Raw genomic sequence first — 16254 nt, 5'->3', positions numbered from 1 at the left:
TGGTCTTCTTGATTATGTGTAACATCCGTATTCAAAGATCTACTCTTTACAAATCATATTCGAACTTTGAGATTAGAATTAGACTGACATACAGCACAATGTCAAGAGAAAAATACAACCTGCATTAAAATATACATTTTAAAATATTCTTTGAAACAATGCCAAATATGAGTGGAAACTCTTCCTTTCTTCTAGCCTTAGAGTGAGTTGTTTCATCAAAATCACAGAGCTGTGGGTAAAAAACAACAACAACAAGATAAATAAATAAAGGAATGCAACGCTCAGTTTTTAATTTGCCCCCGAGATGCATTACAAGGCTGCGTTTATTTCCCAGTAATAAAGTGAGGTGTGCAGAAAGAGATAATACCTTAATTATTGCCATCCAAGTATATCTTAGAGGTCATTATATTCTGCTTTTCAAATCTAACTGAAGTACTTAGGCAAACAAATGATAAGTGCAACAGCAAAATGTGTTTACAGTTTCTCAAAAGCAGCAGGTGGCTATAACTCTAATCAACAACCATGAGCTATTCAAACAACTAGAGCATATGGAAAATTGACACACTGTCCCCTTCTAACAATCCATGTGTTTATTCAAGCAATTTAAAACATCTAAAGTGAATGAAGCCAAATGTTAGTAGTTAATTAAATTATCTTAGACCAGGGGGCATTGGTAGAGGTTAATAAAACAGAAATACACGAAGGCTTCATGCTATTGTCAAGCGGTTAGACCTTTCCCCTATGGCTTGCCAGAGAGATCCTGGTAAAATAATAGTACAGTCATTATTCCCCATTAAAATCTCTCACCAAACAAAACCTCTGTGTGTTTGAGTCCCAAATGGCACCTTATTCCCTACATAGTGCAGTACTTTTGACCATAGTGCACTACTTTTGACTCAGCCTCTGTGTAAGAGATAGACATCAATAGAACTATAGTGACTGGTCTGCGTCCTTTGGGACCAGCTCGGCGATAACGGTGTAAATTAAAACCTGCCTTGTCTTTGCAATATAAACACGTCTGTAGTTTGCTGAGATACATGTTTATAGTTGTTCATCCCTCACCCGCAAAGAGAAGTTATTCATGGCATGGTTTGTATCCCAAATGGTACCCTATTCCTCATTTATCTTTGAAAGGGCCCAAAGGCCTCTGGCTAAAAGTAGTGCACTAAATAGGGAATATGGTGCCCTTTGGGACATATGGAATAGAACGTATATTATAATCTATTATCTATTTTTATATATAAATGTTGAAATAGTATAAATGTTGAAAAAATGTTCTTGAAGCTACACTTGACCAGTAAATGTTAAAATACTGGTCAAGTAGCTTCAAGAACATTTTTTATGTAATAAATCATGATAACATGATTACTGCTAAGTAAAGGTCCTCAATAGTTTTTCAGGCAGTGGTATAGTAAGTGCTTGATGTCTAGGATCTGTTGACATTGAATAAGGCACACTGAAGAAGGCTGTTAAGCTAAACCTTTGCATATGCTATCCCTGTTGCAGTGAAAGAATAATCACATTAGAGTAGTTGGAACACAGTGAGATTCATTAATTTATTCTTCCAAAATACAATATTTCCTAAAATCATACTTCTCCTCATGGCTATTCCTATGGAGAGCAAATGCACCTAACCATATGAATACATTCCCCGGCTTGGCATCTTTAAGAAAACAGCTGGCTTTTTGCGGTTATTACTGTTATGATGGATATTTCAATTAAAAAGGTCTAGTAATATATCATATTTTTGGCATCCTCAACTCAACATATGGCATTAATTGTTGTATTGGTGCAGCTATACAGTGGGAGATTGCACTGGAGGGAGAAGCCAATGGCCTTATTTTATGGTCAAGTGAATGGCACTGTGTTACGGCTTTCATATTCCTCCTCCTCGGACGAGGAGAGGCGAGAAGGATCGGACCAATACGCGGAGTGGTTAGTGTCCATAATTTATTAGCATCGAACTGAACACTATATGAAGCAAGATAACAAATAGAAAATCAAACCGACAAACAGTCCCGTGTGGCACAACGACTACACGGAAGACAAACACCCACAAAACACACGTGAAACCCAGGCTGCCTAAGTCACGCCCTGACCAACTAAATAAATACAAGAAAAAGGAAAACAGGTCAGGAACGTGACACACTGACATTGTGCATGCTTGCAAAAAAAAGCTTTTGTTACTTTCTGAAAGCTGAAAATTGAATTCTTCAACTTTTGGAAGAGCAAATATATTACTGAAGAATGAGACGCTGCAGTGTTTCTTTTAAAATGACTGTTGGAAATTAAATCATCTATTAACTCCATAAACACTCTCTCTTAACACTGAAGTGACTTCATGAGTTGCCTGCTGGCTCCTCTGGCTTAGCCTGTCAACTTAAACAGGATTTTAGAAAATGCCTCCACCTCTCCAAGCAGTACTTACAGTTCTACACTCTTCAGCCTCTCACATGCAGCTGTGGTTAGCTAAGGTTTTTCGGCTCCATCTGTGCCGTTTCCAGTCTTCTCAGCTCTGCCTGACTGCATCCTCTGCTGGATCGTATGCTGTCCACATCACCTTCTTGGTCAAACAATCGATGCAAGCTGTACATTTATCTACAGGTATTTGGGGCAAGGTAATAGAGTGCAATTCCTCCTGCGAGTTAACTGGGGAGAATTCTCTGGGTATTGTTCCGGGAAACTTCATGGCTCATCTTGCCAGCTGCATCCTCCCTTTCTCATTCTCCAGCGCTGTTTTCTCTCGAACTAGATTGCTCTTTTCTTATCACCTTTTACTGACCTTCTGGATGTTTTACACACTTCCACACCATTATCACTCGCTGTTTGACTTTCCGTGAGCTACGTTGTTGACCAGTAACACATACATACAGTAGGCACATAAGGATCTTGAAATGATTACTATGTCAATTATTATCAATATATATATTTATAATATATACATTTAGTAATAATAGAATGCAGAAGTATTGGTAACTGTTTTCACCTTTCATTCAAACCAGGCCAAACATTTGTAGAGCATGTAGCTATGGCAAATTTTTATGCCATTACAGGTGTTTGCTCAGTCATAATGTTGCCTAGTCAGGTTGATATTCATTGGCCGCCCATAGTGGTGGATGAATGCAAATGATCAGATTAGGGTTTCTGGTATGAGGTACAGGTTATATGATACATTATTTAAAGCTAGATGCTGGTTGCAAAATTCAAGTAATTCTGTTTGGATGATTCCTGGAAACAGAAGGAAATACGCTGGAAACCTGGAAACGTCGAAACAGCATTTCTGGAAAACCTGGGAATTTGGGGGAAATTACCAGAATTGTGCAACCTTTCTGCTATCTCAACAGCCTGTCCTAGTAATGGGAGTAGCAGTAACTGTTCTTGTGGATTAATGGCCTCACTCTCCAAGGGAGCCAACTATCTGAAAATGTATTTATTGGTGCAAGAATCCAACAGAAAACAGGTGCTAGCTAATTAAAGCTCCAACTGTAGCGAAGGACCTGTGCAGATTCATAATGAATTAATACAACCTCGGCATCTGTTGCCATAAACAACTACCACAACATAACTACTCCAGCGTCGTTTCTCAAAGTTGTAGGAGTTTTTCATTGCACGTTGCTCTAAGGGTCAAGCCATAAACATAAGTCTCAAACATACTGGCTGGCACTCAAACATCTGAGGTTATTTGCCTTTTGTCACTGGCCTACACACAATACCCCATAATGTCAAAGTGGAATTATGTTTTTAGAAATTTTAACAAATTAATAAAAAATTAAAAGCTGAAATATCTTCAGTCAATAAGTATTCAACCCCTTTGTTATGGCAAGCCTAAATAAGTTCAGGAGTAAACATGTGCTTAACCAATGTGGTGTCAGAGCATTTCGTATTATTCTGTACGTAAATCCAAGACACTCCATTTAGTAAGATGTGTTACGTTTCGTATGGTATGGTGGATGTCCATCACCCATTTCTTATGATATGTTACGAATTACACATTGTATTATATGTTACCAATTTTCTAAAAATACAATATGTTGCTAATTTGCAAAATGTACAATATGTTACGAAATAAAAAACATATATGTTACGAATTGTGGCTAGGTGGCTAACGTTAGATGGCTGGCTAACATTAGCTAGGCTAGGGGTTAGGGTTAGGTTTAGGAGTTAGGTTAAAGGGTTAAGGTTAGAGTCATCTAAAATTATTAATTTTAGCGTTCGCCAAAAGGGTTAAGTAACCATCTATCTTATGTACCCATACCAAACATTACATATCATACTAAAGGAGTGTCTTGGATTTACATATAGAATAATAGGAAATGCTCTGAGACCAGGTTGTATTATGAGTGAAACTGCAGAAAACTACACATTTTCAAGAAAGAGGTCTATGACTGTAATGTTGAGTTATTTATAATAAAAAAATTCTACAATGTCGATTTTGGGGTTGTAACTTCCTGCACCCCAAGAGAGACAATCATGGTAGCGGGCCTGTTAACCCGTCACTTCTAAAGAGCGATTAGATAATCGTAGAACATAAAGTAGAACAGAGAAGCCAATTTACACCCCCTCTCATGTAAAAGCTGTAGCTAGTAAATCTTGCACTTAATTAACAGAGCCTAAATGTACTGCTCTTTTCTTTAGTGATCCTGGTAACCAATAGGAGGGCTAAAAACTCAGTCATGTATGGGTTTTAATTAGCAACCTTGTAGATGCGACATAAAATATCATGCTTGAATAGTGCCTATTTAACACATGGGGATGTATCAAACCAAGCAGTGAGGTTGGTTTTGAAAGGTAATTTTTAGACATTGCTGTCCACCTTATCTTTCCTCATGACCTCATGTTTTGATTGAGTGAATATTTGAGCTAGATTAGTAGGCTCTATTAGGGCAGCCCGGTCTCATAGTAAACGTAAATCCGGGACACTCAAATTTGTACAAAATCAAATCAAATTTTATTTGTCACCAAACCCTAGTGCATACTTTTAAGCCTTTAACCAACAATGCAGTTAAAGAAATACAGTTAAGAAAATGTTTACTAAATAAACTAAAGTAAAAAAATAAAATAAAACTAACACAATGAAATAACAATAACGAGGCTATACACCGGGAGTGCCGGTACCAAGTCAATGTGCGGGGGTTCAGGTTTGTCGAGGTAATTTGTACATGTACAGTTGAAGTCAGAAGTTTACATACACTTAGGTTGGAGTCATTAAAACTAGCTTTTCAACCACTCCACAAATTTCTTGTTAACAAACTATAGTTTTGGCAAGTTGGTTAGGACATCTACTTTGTGCATCATACTTTTATTTTATTTATTTTATTTCACCTTTATTTAACAACTGCGACCTGGCCAAGATAAAGCAAAGCAGTTCGACACATACAACAACACAGAGTTACACATGGAGTAAAACAAACATAGAGTCAATAATACAGTAGAAAAATAAGTCTATATACAATGTGAGCAAATGAGGTGAGATAATGGAGGTGAAGGCAAAAAAAAGGCCATGGTGGCGAATTAAATACAATATAGCAAGTAAAACACTGGAATGGTAGATTTGCAGTGGAAGAATGTGCAAAGTAGAGATAGAAATAATGGGGTGCAAAGGAGCAAAATAAATAAATAAATACAGTAGGGGGAGAGGTAGTTGTTTGGGCTAAATTATAGATGGGCTATGTAAAGGTGCAGTAATCTGTGAGCTGCTCTGATAGCTGGTGCTTAAAGCTAGTGAGGGAGATAAGTGTTTCCAGTTTCAGAGATTTTTGTAGTTCGTTCCAGTAATTGGCATCAGAGAACTGGAAGGAGAGACGGCCAAAGAAAGAATTGGTTTTGGGGGTGACCAGAGAGATATACCTGCTGGAGCGCATGTTACAGGTGGGTGCTGCTATGGTGACCAGCGAGCTGAGATAAGGGGGGACTTTACCTAGCAGGGTCTTGTAGATGACCTGGAGCTAGTGGGTTTGGCGACGAGTATGAAACGAGGACCAGCCAACGAGAGCGTACAGGTCGCAGTGGTGGGTAGTATATGGGGCTTTGGTGACTAAACGGATGGCACTGTGATAGACTGCATCCAATTTATTGAGTAGGCTATTGGAGGCTATTTTGTAAATGACATCGCCAAAGTCGAGGATCGGTAGGATGGTCAGTTTTACAAGGGTATGTTTGGCAGCATGAGTGAAGGATGCTTTGTTGCGAAATAGGAAGCCAATTCTAGATTTAACTTTGGATTGGAGATGTTTGATGTGAGTCTGGAAGGAGAGTTTATTTGTAGTTGTCCACATATTCTAAGTCAGAACCGTCCAGAGTAGTGATGTTGGACGGGCGGGCAGGTACAGGCAGCGATCGGTTGAGGAGCATGCATTTAGTTTTACTTGTATTTAAGAGCAATTGGAGGCCATGGAAGGAGAGTTGTATGGCATTGAAGCTCGTCTGGAGGGTTGTTAACACAGTGTCCAAAGAAGGGCCAGAAGTATACAGAATGGTGTCGTCTGCGTAGAGGTGGATCAGAGACTCACCAGCAGCAAGAGCGACATCATTGATGTATACAGAGAAGAGAGTCGGTCCAAGAATTGAACCCTTTGGCACCCCCATAGAGACTGCCAGAGGTCCGGACTACCTCAGAGAAGTAGTTGGTGAACCAGGCAGGGCAATTATCACACAAGTACATTTTCCAACAATTGTTTACAGACAGATTATTTCACTGATATCACACTGTATCACAATTCCAGTGGGTCAGAGGTTTACATACACTAAGTTGACTGTGCCTTTAAACAGCTTGGAAAATTCCAGAAAAAGATTTCATGGTTTTAGAAGCTTCTGATAGGCTAATTGGCATCATTGGAGTCAATTGGAGGTGTACCTGTGGATGTATTTCAAGGGCTACCTTCAAACTCAGTGCCTCTTTGCTTGACATCATGGGATAATCAAAAGAAATCAGCCAAAACCTCATTAAAATAAATGTAGACCTCCACAAGTCTGGTTCATCCTTGGGCGCAATTTCCAAACGCCTGACGGTACCACATTCATCTGTACAAACAATAGTATGCAAGTATAAACACCATGGGACCACGGAGCCGTCATACAGCTCAGGAAGGAGACGCGTTCTGTCTCCTAGAGATGAACGTACTTTGGTGCAAAAAGTGCAAATCAATCCCAGAACAGCAAAGGACCTTGTAAAGATGCTGGAGTAAACAGGTACAAAAGTATCTTTATCCACAGTAAAACGAGACCTATATCGACATAACCTGAAAGGCCGCTCAGCAAGGACGAAGCTGCTCCAAAACCGCCATGAAAAAGCCAGACTAATGGTTTGCAACTGCACATGGGGACAAAGATCGTACTTTTTGTAGAAATGTCCTCTGGTCCGATGAAACAAAAATAGAACTGTTTGGCCATAATGACCATGGTTATGTTTGGAGGAAAAAGGGGGAGGATTACAAGCCAAAGAACACCATCCCAACCGTGAAGCACGGGGGTGGCAGCATCATGTTGTGGTGGTGCTTTGCTGCAGGAGGGACTGGTGCACTTCACAAAATAGATGGCATCATGAGGGAGGAAAATGATGTGGATATATGGAAGCAACATCTCAAGACATCAGTCAGGAAGTTAAAGCTTGGTCACAAATGGGTCTTCCAAATGGACAATGACCCCAAGTATTCTTCCAAAGTGGTGGTTTATGCAAGTATAAACACCATGGGACCACGGAGCCGTCATACAGCTCAGGAAGGAGACGCGTTCTGTCTCCTAGAGATGAACGTACTTTGGTGCAAAAAGTGCAAATCAATCCCAGAACAGCAAAGGACCTTGTAAAGATGCTGGAGTAAACAGGTACAAAAGTATCTTTATCCACAGTAAAATGAGGCCTATATCGACATAACCTGAAAGGCCGCTCAGCAAGGACGAAGCTGCTCCAAAACCGCCATGAAAAAGCCAGACTAATGGTTTGCAACTGCACATGGGGACAAATATCGTACTTTTTGGAGAAATGTCCTCTGGTCCGATGAAACAAAAATAGAACTGTTTGGCCATAATGACCATTGTTATGTTTGGAGGAAAGGATTACAAGCCAAAGAACACCATCCCAACCGTGAAGCACGGGGGTGGCAGCATCATGTTGTGGTGGTGCTTTGCTGCAGGAGGGACTGGTGCACTTCACAAAATAGATGGCATCATGAGGTAGGAAAATGATGTGGATATATTGAAGCAACATCTCAAGACATCAGTCAGGAAGTTAAAGCTTGGTCGCAAATGGGTCTTCCAAATGGACAATGACCCCAAGTATTCTTCCAAAGTGGTGGCAAAATGGCTTAAGGACAACAAAGTCAAGGTATTGGAGTGGTCATCACAAAGCCCTGACTGCAATCCCATAGAAAACTTGTGGGCAGAACTGAAAAAGCACGTGTGAGCAAAGAGGCCTACAAACCTGACTCAGTTACACCAGCTCTGTCAGGACGAATGGGCCAAAATTCACCCAACTTATTTTGGGAAGCTTGTGGAAGGCTACCCGACACGTTTGACCCAAGTTAAACAATTTAAAGGCAATGCTACCAAATACTAATTGAGTGTATGTAAACTTCTGACCCACTGGGAATGTGATGAAAGAAATAAAGCTGAAATAAATAATTCTCTCTACTATTATTCTGACATTTCACATTCTTAAAATAAAGTGGTGATCCTAACTCACCTAAGACAGGGAATTTTTACTAGGATTAAATGACAGGAATTGTAAAAAACTGAGTTTAAATGTATTTGGCTAAGGTGTATGTAAACTTCCGACTTCAACTGTAGGTAGGGGTGACTATGCATAGATAATAAAACAGCGAGTAGCAGCAGTGTAAAAACAAATGTAAATAGTCTGGGTGGCCATTTGATTAATTGTTCAGCGGTCTTATGGCTTGAAGGTAGAAGCTGTTACGGAACCTTTTGGACCTAGATTTCGCGCTCCAGTACCACTTTCCGTGCGGTAGCAGAGAGAACAGTCTATGACTTGGATGACTGGAGTCTTTTTTTTTTTTACCCTTCTCTGACACCGCCTAGTATATAGGTCCTGGATGGCAGGAAGCTTGGCCCCAGTGACGTACTGGGCCGTATGCACTACCCTCTGTAGTGCCTTACAGTCATAAGCGAAGCAGTTGCCATTCCAGGGGGTGATGCAACCTGTCAGAATGCTCTCGATGTTGCAGCTGTAGAACTTTTTGAGGATCTGGGTACCCATGACAAATCTTATCAGTCTCCTGATTGGGAAAATGTGTTCTCATGCCCTTTTCAAGACTGTCTTGGTGTGTTTGGACCATGATAGTTTGTTTGTGATGTGGACATCCAGGAACTTGAAACTCAACCCGCTCCACTACAGCCCCGTCGATGTTAATGAGTGCCTGTTCGACCCTGCTTTTCCTGTATTCCACGATCAGCTCCTTTGTCTTGCACACATTAAGGATAGGTTGTTGTCCTGGCACCACACTGCCAGGTCTCTGACTTCCTCCATATAGGCTGTCTCATCGTTGTTGTTGATCAGGCCTACCACTGTTTCGTCAGCAAACTTAATGATAGTGTTGGAGTCGTGCTTGGCCACGCAGTCATGGGTGAACAGGGAGTACAGGAGGGGACTGAGCACACACCCCTGAAGGGCCCCAGTGTTGACGATTAGCGTGGCAGATGTGTTGTTGCCTACCATTACCACATGGGGGCGGCCCGTCAGGAAGTCCAGGATCCAGTTGCAGAGGGAGGTGTCTAGTCCCAGGGTCCTTAGCTTGGTGAAGAGCTTTGTGGGTACTATGGTGTTGAACGCTGAGCTGTAGTCAATGAACAGCATTCTCACATAGCTGTTCCTTTTGTCTGGGTGGTAAAGGGCAGTGTGGAGTGTGTTTGAGATTGCGTCATCTGTGGATTTTTTATGGCGGTATGTGAATTGGAGTGGGTCTAGGGTTTCCGGGATGATGGTGCTGATTTGAGTCATGACCAGCCTTTCAAAGCACTTGATGGCTATCGACATGAGTGCTAAGGGGCGGTAGTCACTTAGGCAGGTTCCTTTCGCTTTCTTGGGCACAGTGACTATGGTGGTTTGCTTGAAACATGTAGGTATTACAGACTCGGTCGGGGAGAGGTTGAAAATGTCAGTGATAATGTCAGTGATATGTTTCATTTGGTATGGTTACATAAGACAGATGGTTACCCAAAGGTTGCAAGTTCAAATCTCATCTTGGACAACTTTAGCATTTTAGCTAATTATCAAATGTTCAACTACTTAGCATGTTAGCTAATCCTTCCCCTAACCCAAATCTTAACCCTTTTATCTAACCCTTCCCCTGACCCTTTTAGCTAACCATAACCATAACCTTAACCCTGTAACCTAACTCCTAAACTTAACCCTAACCCCTAACCTCAAGCCTAGTGAGCTAGCTAACATTTGCGAGCTAGCTAACGTTAGCCACCTAGCTAGAATGTGTAACATGTCATATATTTTGAAAAGTCGTAACATATTATAGGTTTTGCAAATGTATTAACATATTGTACATTTTGTAAATTTGTAATGTTTAATACGAATTGTAATTCGTAACATATCATACGAAATGGGTGATGAACATCCACAAATGAATACATACCTTACAAACATATCATATTAAATGGAGTGTTTGGGATTTATGTACAGAATAATATGAAATGCTCTGAGACCAGGTTGCATAATAGGGTCATGTACTTCTGCTAGGCTAATTTATCCTTAAAACCTTATAATTCCTCATAAACCTGCATGCATTTGTTGAGTAGTCATGATCCAATCCATTATTATATTGGCAGAATTAAGAGACATAATTTATGTCCTTTATTTAAAACATCCATTATACTAATTATATACAGTACCAGTCAAAAGTTTGGACACACCTACTCATTGCATTTTAAAAATATATTTTTTAAACTATTTTCTACGTTGTAGAATAATATTGAAGACATCAAAACTATGAAATAACACATATGGAATCATGTAGTAACCAAAAAAGTGTTAACCTCTCTTGGGTACGTGAGACGTTAGCGTCCCACCTCTTCAACAGCCAGTGAAACTGCTGGGCGCCAAATTCAAATACAGAAATACTCATTATAAAAATTCAGAAAACAAAACATATTTTACATAGGTTTAATGATGAACTTCTTGTGAATCCAACCACGGTGTTAGATTTAAAAAATGCTTTACCGTGAAAGCAGACCTTACGATTATTTGAGAACATAGCCCACTAGACAATTCATTACAAACAGTAACCAGCCAAGTAGAAATAGAGATAAAATGAATCCCTTACCTTTGATGATCTTCATATGGTTGCACTCAGCAGACATTAATTTACTCAATAAATGTTTATTTTGTTCGATAAAGTCTCTTTATATCCAAAAACCTCAGTTTTGTTCGCGCGTTTTGTTCAGTAATCCACAGGCTCAAACGCAGTCAAAACAGGAAGACAAAAAAAATCCAAATTGTATCCGTAAAGTTCATATAAACATGTCAAACGATGTTCATATTCAATTCTCAGGTTGTTTTTAGCCTAAATAATCGATAATATTTCAATCGGACAATAACGTCATCAATTTAAAACGTAAACAAGAAAGGCACTCGCTCGGTCGCGCGCATGAAAAAGCTCTGTGACACTTTAGGGTCCACTCATTCAGACTGCTATTACTTCCTCATTTTTCAGGATACAGGCCTGAAACAATTTCTAAAGACTGTTGACATCTAGTGGAAGGCATAGAAACTGCAATTTGAGTCCTAAGTCAATGGATACTGTAATGGCATTGAATAGAAAACTACAAACCCCCCCAAAAAACTACTTCCTGAATGAATTTTTCTCAGGTTTTCGCCTGCCAAATCAGATCTGTTATACTCACAGACACTATTTTAACAGTTTTGGAAACTTTAGAGGGTTTTCTATCCAAATCTACCAGTTATATGCATATCATATCTTCTGGGCCGGAGAAGCAGGCAGTTTAATTTGGGCATGCATTTCATCCAAAATTCCGAATACTGCCCCCTACCCTAGAGAAGTTAAACAAATCTAAATATATTTTAGATTCTTCAAAGTAGCCACCCTTTGCCTTGATGACAGCTTTTCACACTATTTATTTATTTTTATTTTTTATTTATTGAATATTCGAAACGTACAATATACTTGCAGTGAAGCCGCTCAACAACTACATCATACCAGTCATCCAACAGATTCCCATTCAGAGCGACACACAGAAGCATCCAGGGTCAATGCCCTGCTCAAGGGCATGTTGACCGATCTACCACCAGGCCAAAAAACGTGAACCCTCCAAGATCCCCCCACAGTTCCCCAATAGCTGTCCCTCAATCATTCGAGACCCATCCCACAGCCCCCCCAGGAAGAAAAATACATAAATTCCATTCCCCACCCCCAAGAACCCCCCAAAGCACCAACAACCAAGAGAATGAACTAAAGAGAGAGAGAGAGAGAGACAAAAAGCTTTGGACACTCTTGGTATTCTCTCAACCAATCATTTATTTATATATATTTATATATAAAGATTTTGCATACATTGCTAAAAATATGTTTTTGCTTTGTCATAGTAGGGTATTGTGTGTTGATTGATGAGGAAAATATATATACTGTCACGTTCCTGACCTGTTTTCTGTTAGTTTTGTATGTGTTAGTTGGTCAGGACGTGAGTTTGGGTGGGCAGTCTATGTTTTCTGTTTCTATGTTGGTTTAAAGGGTGACCTGATATGGCTCTCAATTAGAGGCAGGTGGTTTTCATTTCCTCTGATTGAGAGCCATATTAAGGTAGGTGTTTTCACATTGTTTGTTGTGGGTGGTTGTCTCCTGTGTCTGTGTAAGTGTATGTTACGCCACACGGGACTGTTTTCGGTTTTGTTTGTTCGTTCGTTTTATGTAGTCAGTTTTCCTGTTATTGCGTTCTTCACGTTATATGTAAGTTTGTGTCCAGGTCTGTTGACTGCGTTTGTTATTTTGTAAATTCTCAAGTGTTTCGTGTTCGTCGTGTTTTCTGTTTTGTTTAATAAATAATATGTCGAACTACAACGCTGCAGTTTGGTCGAATCACTACTCCTCCTTTTCGGATGAAGAGGAGGAGGAACGCCGTTACAGAACCACCCACCAATCCAGAACCAAGCAGCGTAAGTTCGAGCAGTGGAACACGAAACAGGAATGGACATGGGAGGACGTATTAAACGGCAAGGGTTGCTACACATGGGAGGAGATCCTGGCTGGAAGGGATCGCCTCCCATGGGAACAGCTGGAGGCACTGAGGAGAGCAGAGGCAACCGGACAAGGGAACTGGAGATATGAAGGTACGCGGCTAGCAAGGAAGCCCGAGAAGAAACCCCAAATTTTTTTTGGGGGGAGGCTAAGAGGTAGTGGGCCAAGGGCAGGTAGGAGACCTGCGCCCACTTCCCAGGCTAACCGTGGAGAGCGGGAGTACGGGCAGACACCGTGTTACGCAGTAGAGCGCACGGTGTCTCCTGTAGGTGTGCATAGCCCGGTGCGGGTTATTCCACCTCCCCGCACTGGTAGGGCTAGATTGAGCATTGAGCCAAGTGCCATGAAGCCGGCTCTACATATCTGGCCACCAGTACGTCTCCTTGGGCCGGCTTACATGGCACCAGCCTTACGCATGGTGTCCCCGGTTCGCCTACATAGCCCGGTGCGGGTTATTCCACCTCCCCGCACTGGTCGGGCGACGGGGAGCATTCAACCAGGTACGGTTGGGCAGGCTCAATGCTCAAGGGAGCCAGTACGCCTGCACGGTCCGGTATTTCCGGCGCCACCTCCCCGCCCCAGCCCAGTACCACCAGTGCCTACACCACGCACCAGGCTTCCAGTGCGTTTCCAGAGCCCTGTTCCTCCTCCACGCACTCTCCCTATGGTGCGTGTCTCCAGCCCAGTGCCTCCAGTTCCGGCATCACGCACTAAGCCACCTGTGCGTCTCCAGAGCCCTGTACACACTGTTCCTTCTCCCCGTACTCGTCCTGATGTGCGTGCCCTCAGCCCGGTACCACCAGTGCCGGTACCACGCACCAGGCCTATAGTGCGCTTCGAGAGGTCAGTTTGCCCTGTCCCTGCTCCCCGCACTAGCCTTGAAGTGCGTGTCTCCAGTCCGGTGCCTCCAGTTCCGGCACCACGCACCAGGCCTACAGTGCGCCTCAGTCGGCTAGAGTCTGTAGTCTGCCCAACGCCGTCTGAGCCATCCGTCTCCTCAGCGCCATCTGAGCCATCCGTCTCCTCAGCGCCATCTGAGCCATCCGTCTCCCCAGCGCCATCTGAGCCATCCGTCTCCCCAGCGCCGTCTGAGCCATCCGTCTGCCCAGTGCCGTCTGAGCCATCCGTCTGTCCCGAGCCATTAGAGCCGCCCGTCTGTCCCGAGCCGTCAGAGCCGTTCGTCAGTCAGGAGCCGCTAGAGCCATTCGTCAGACAGGATCTGCCAGAGCCGCCAACCAGACAGGATCTGCCAGAGCCGCCAACCAGACAGGATCTGCCAGAGCCGCCAACCAGACAGGATCTGCCAGAGCCGCCAACCAGACAGGATCTGCCAGAGCCGCCAGTGAGCCATGAGCGTCCAGAGCCGCCAGTGAGCCATGAGCGTCCAGAGCCGTCAGCCAGCCATGAGCGTCGAGAGCCGTCAGCCAGCCATGAGCGTCGAGAGCCGTCAGCCAGCCATGAGCGTCGAGAGCCGTCAGCCAGCCATGAGCGTCGAGAGCCGTCAGCCAGCCATGAGCGTCGAGAGCCGTCAGCCAGCCATGAGCGTCCAGAGCCGTCAGCCAGCCATGAGCGTCCAGAGCCGTCAGCCAGCCATGAGCGTCCAGAGCCGTCAGCCAGCCATGAGCAGCCCCTCAGCCCGGAGCTGTCATTAATCCAGAACTGCCCCTCAGTCCAGAGCTGTCTCTCTGTCCGGAGCTGCCCTTCAGTCCGGAGTTGCCCCTCTATCCTGAGCTACCTCTCTATCCTGACCTACCTCTCTGTCTTGAGCTATCTCTCTATCCCGGTGCTGCCCCTTGTCCTGGTGCTGCACCTTATCTTAAGGTTAACATTTAAATTAAGTGGGTGTAAGATGAGGGTGGTCATTCTAAGGGGGAGACGTAAGCTGGGATTGACTATGGTGGGGTGGGGACCTCGCCCAGAGCCTGAGCCACCACCGTGGTCAGATGCCCACCCAGACCCTCCCCTAGACTTTGTGCTGGTGCGCCCGGAGTTCGCACCTTGAGGGGGGGGTTGTCACGTTCCTGACCTGTTTTCTGTTAGTTTTGTATGTGTTAGTTGGTCAGGACGTGAGTTTGGGTGGGCAGTCTATGTTTTCTGTTTCTATGTTGGTTTAAAGGGTGACCTGATATGGCTCTCAATTAGAGGCAGGTGGTTTTCATTTCCTCTGATTGAGAGCCATATTAAGGTAGGTGTTTTCACATTGTTTGTTGTGGGTGGTTGTCTCCTGTGTCTGTGTAAGTGTATGTTACGCCACACGGGACTGTTTTCGGTTTTGTTTGTTCATTCGTTTTATGTAGTCAGTTTTCCTGTTATTGCGTTCTTCACGTTATATGTAAGTTCGTGTCCAGGTCTGTTGACTGCGTTTGTTATTTTGTAAATTCTCAAGTGTTTCGTGTTCGTCGTGTTTTCTGTTTTGTTTAATAAATAATATGTCGAACTACAACGCTGCAGTTTGGTCGAATCACTACTCCTCCTTTTCGGATGAAGAGGAGGAGGAACGCCGTTACATATACACACACACATATATATATATATACACACAATAAATTGTGTGTCAATTTAATAAGTGTCAATGGACTTCACTGCACATGTGTTCTTAATACATTGAGAATTCCGATATACTTAACACACCTTATTCTCCCCCCAGTTGCATACACTGTCACGATTTGGGGAAAAAATAAATGAATACACAGAGAGTACATTAAATTGTATCAGATAGCAGGAGACATTGCCCAGCCTGTGCCACTCTGTCCTTTCCGACGTCAGAGGCCTAGTCCTTTTGTCTGTGCTGCAGGATAATTGCTTTTTCTTCAGCGAGGTTATTCATGGCTTGCGATTGGATCGTCTGACCTAGGGACAGGGAAGCCACATTTGCAGCCTAGTCGCTTGGTTTAATGCTTTGCCTCTGAGCTGATTGTTTCACTAGGGTTTGGTGCCTACAAGGGGAGCGATGTCGGCCTCATATTCCGTATGAATGTCTAGACCACTGTGAAAGCAGAAAGCGGTCAGCTTCTTTTTTTTATTAAAACTAATTTCCCTTCTG

Source organism: Salvelinus namaycush, chromosome 18, assembly GCF_016432855.1.
Source record: "Salvelinus namaycush isolate Seneca chromosome 18, SaNama_1.0, whole genome shotgun sequence".
In the NCBI taxonomy this organism is placed as follows: Eukaryota; Metazoa; Chordata; class Actinopteri; order Salmoniformes; family Salmonidae; genus Salvelinus; species Salvelinus namaycush.
This window is presented reverse-complemented; position numbering follows the sequence as displayed.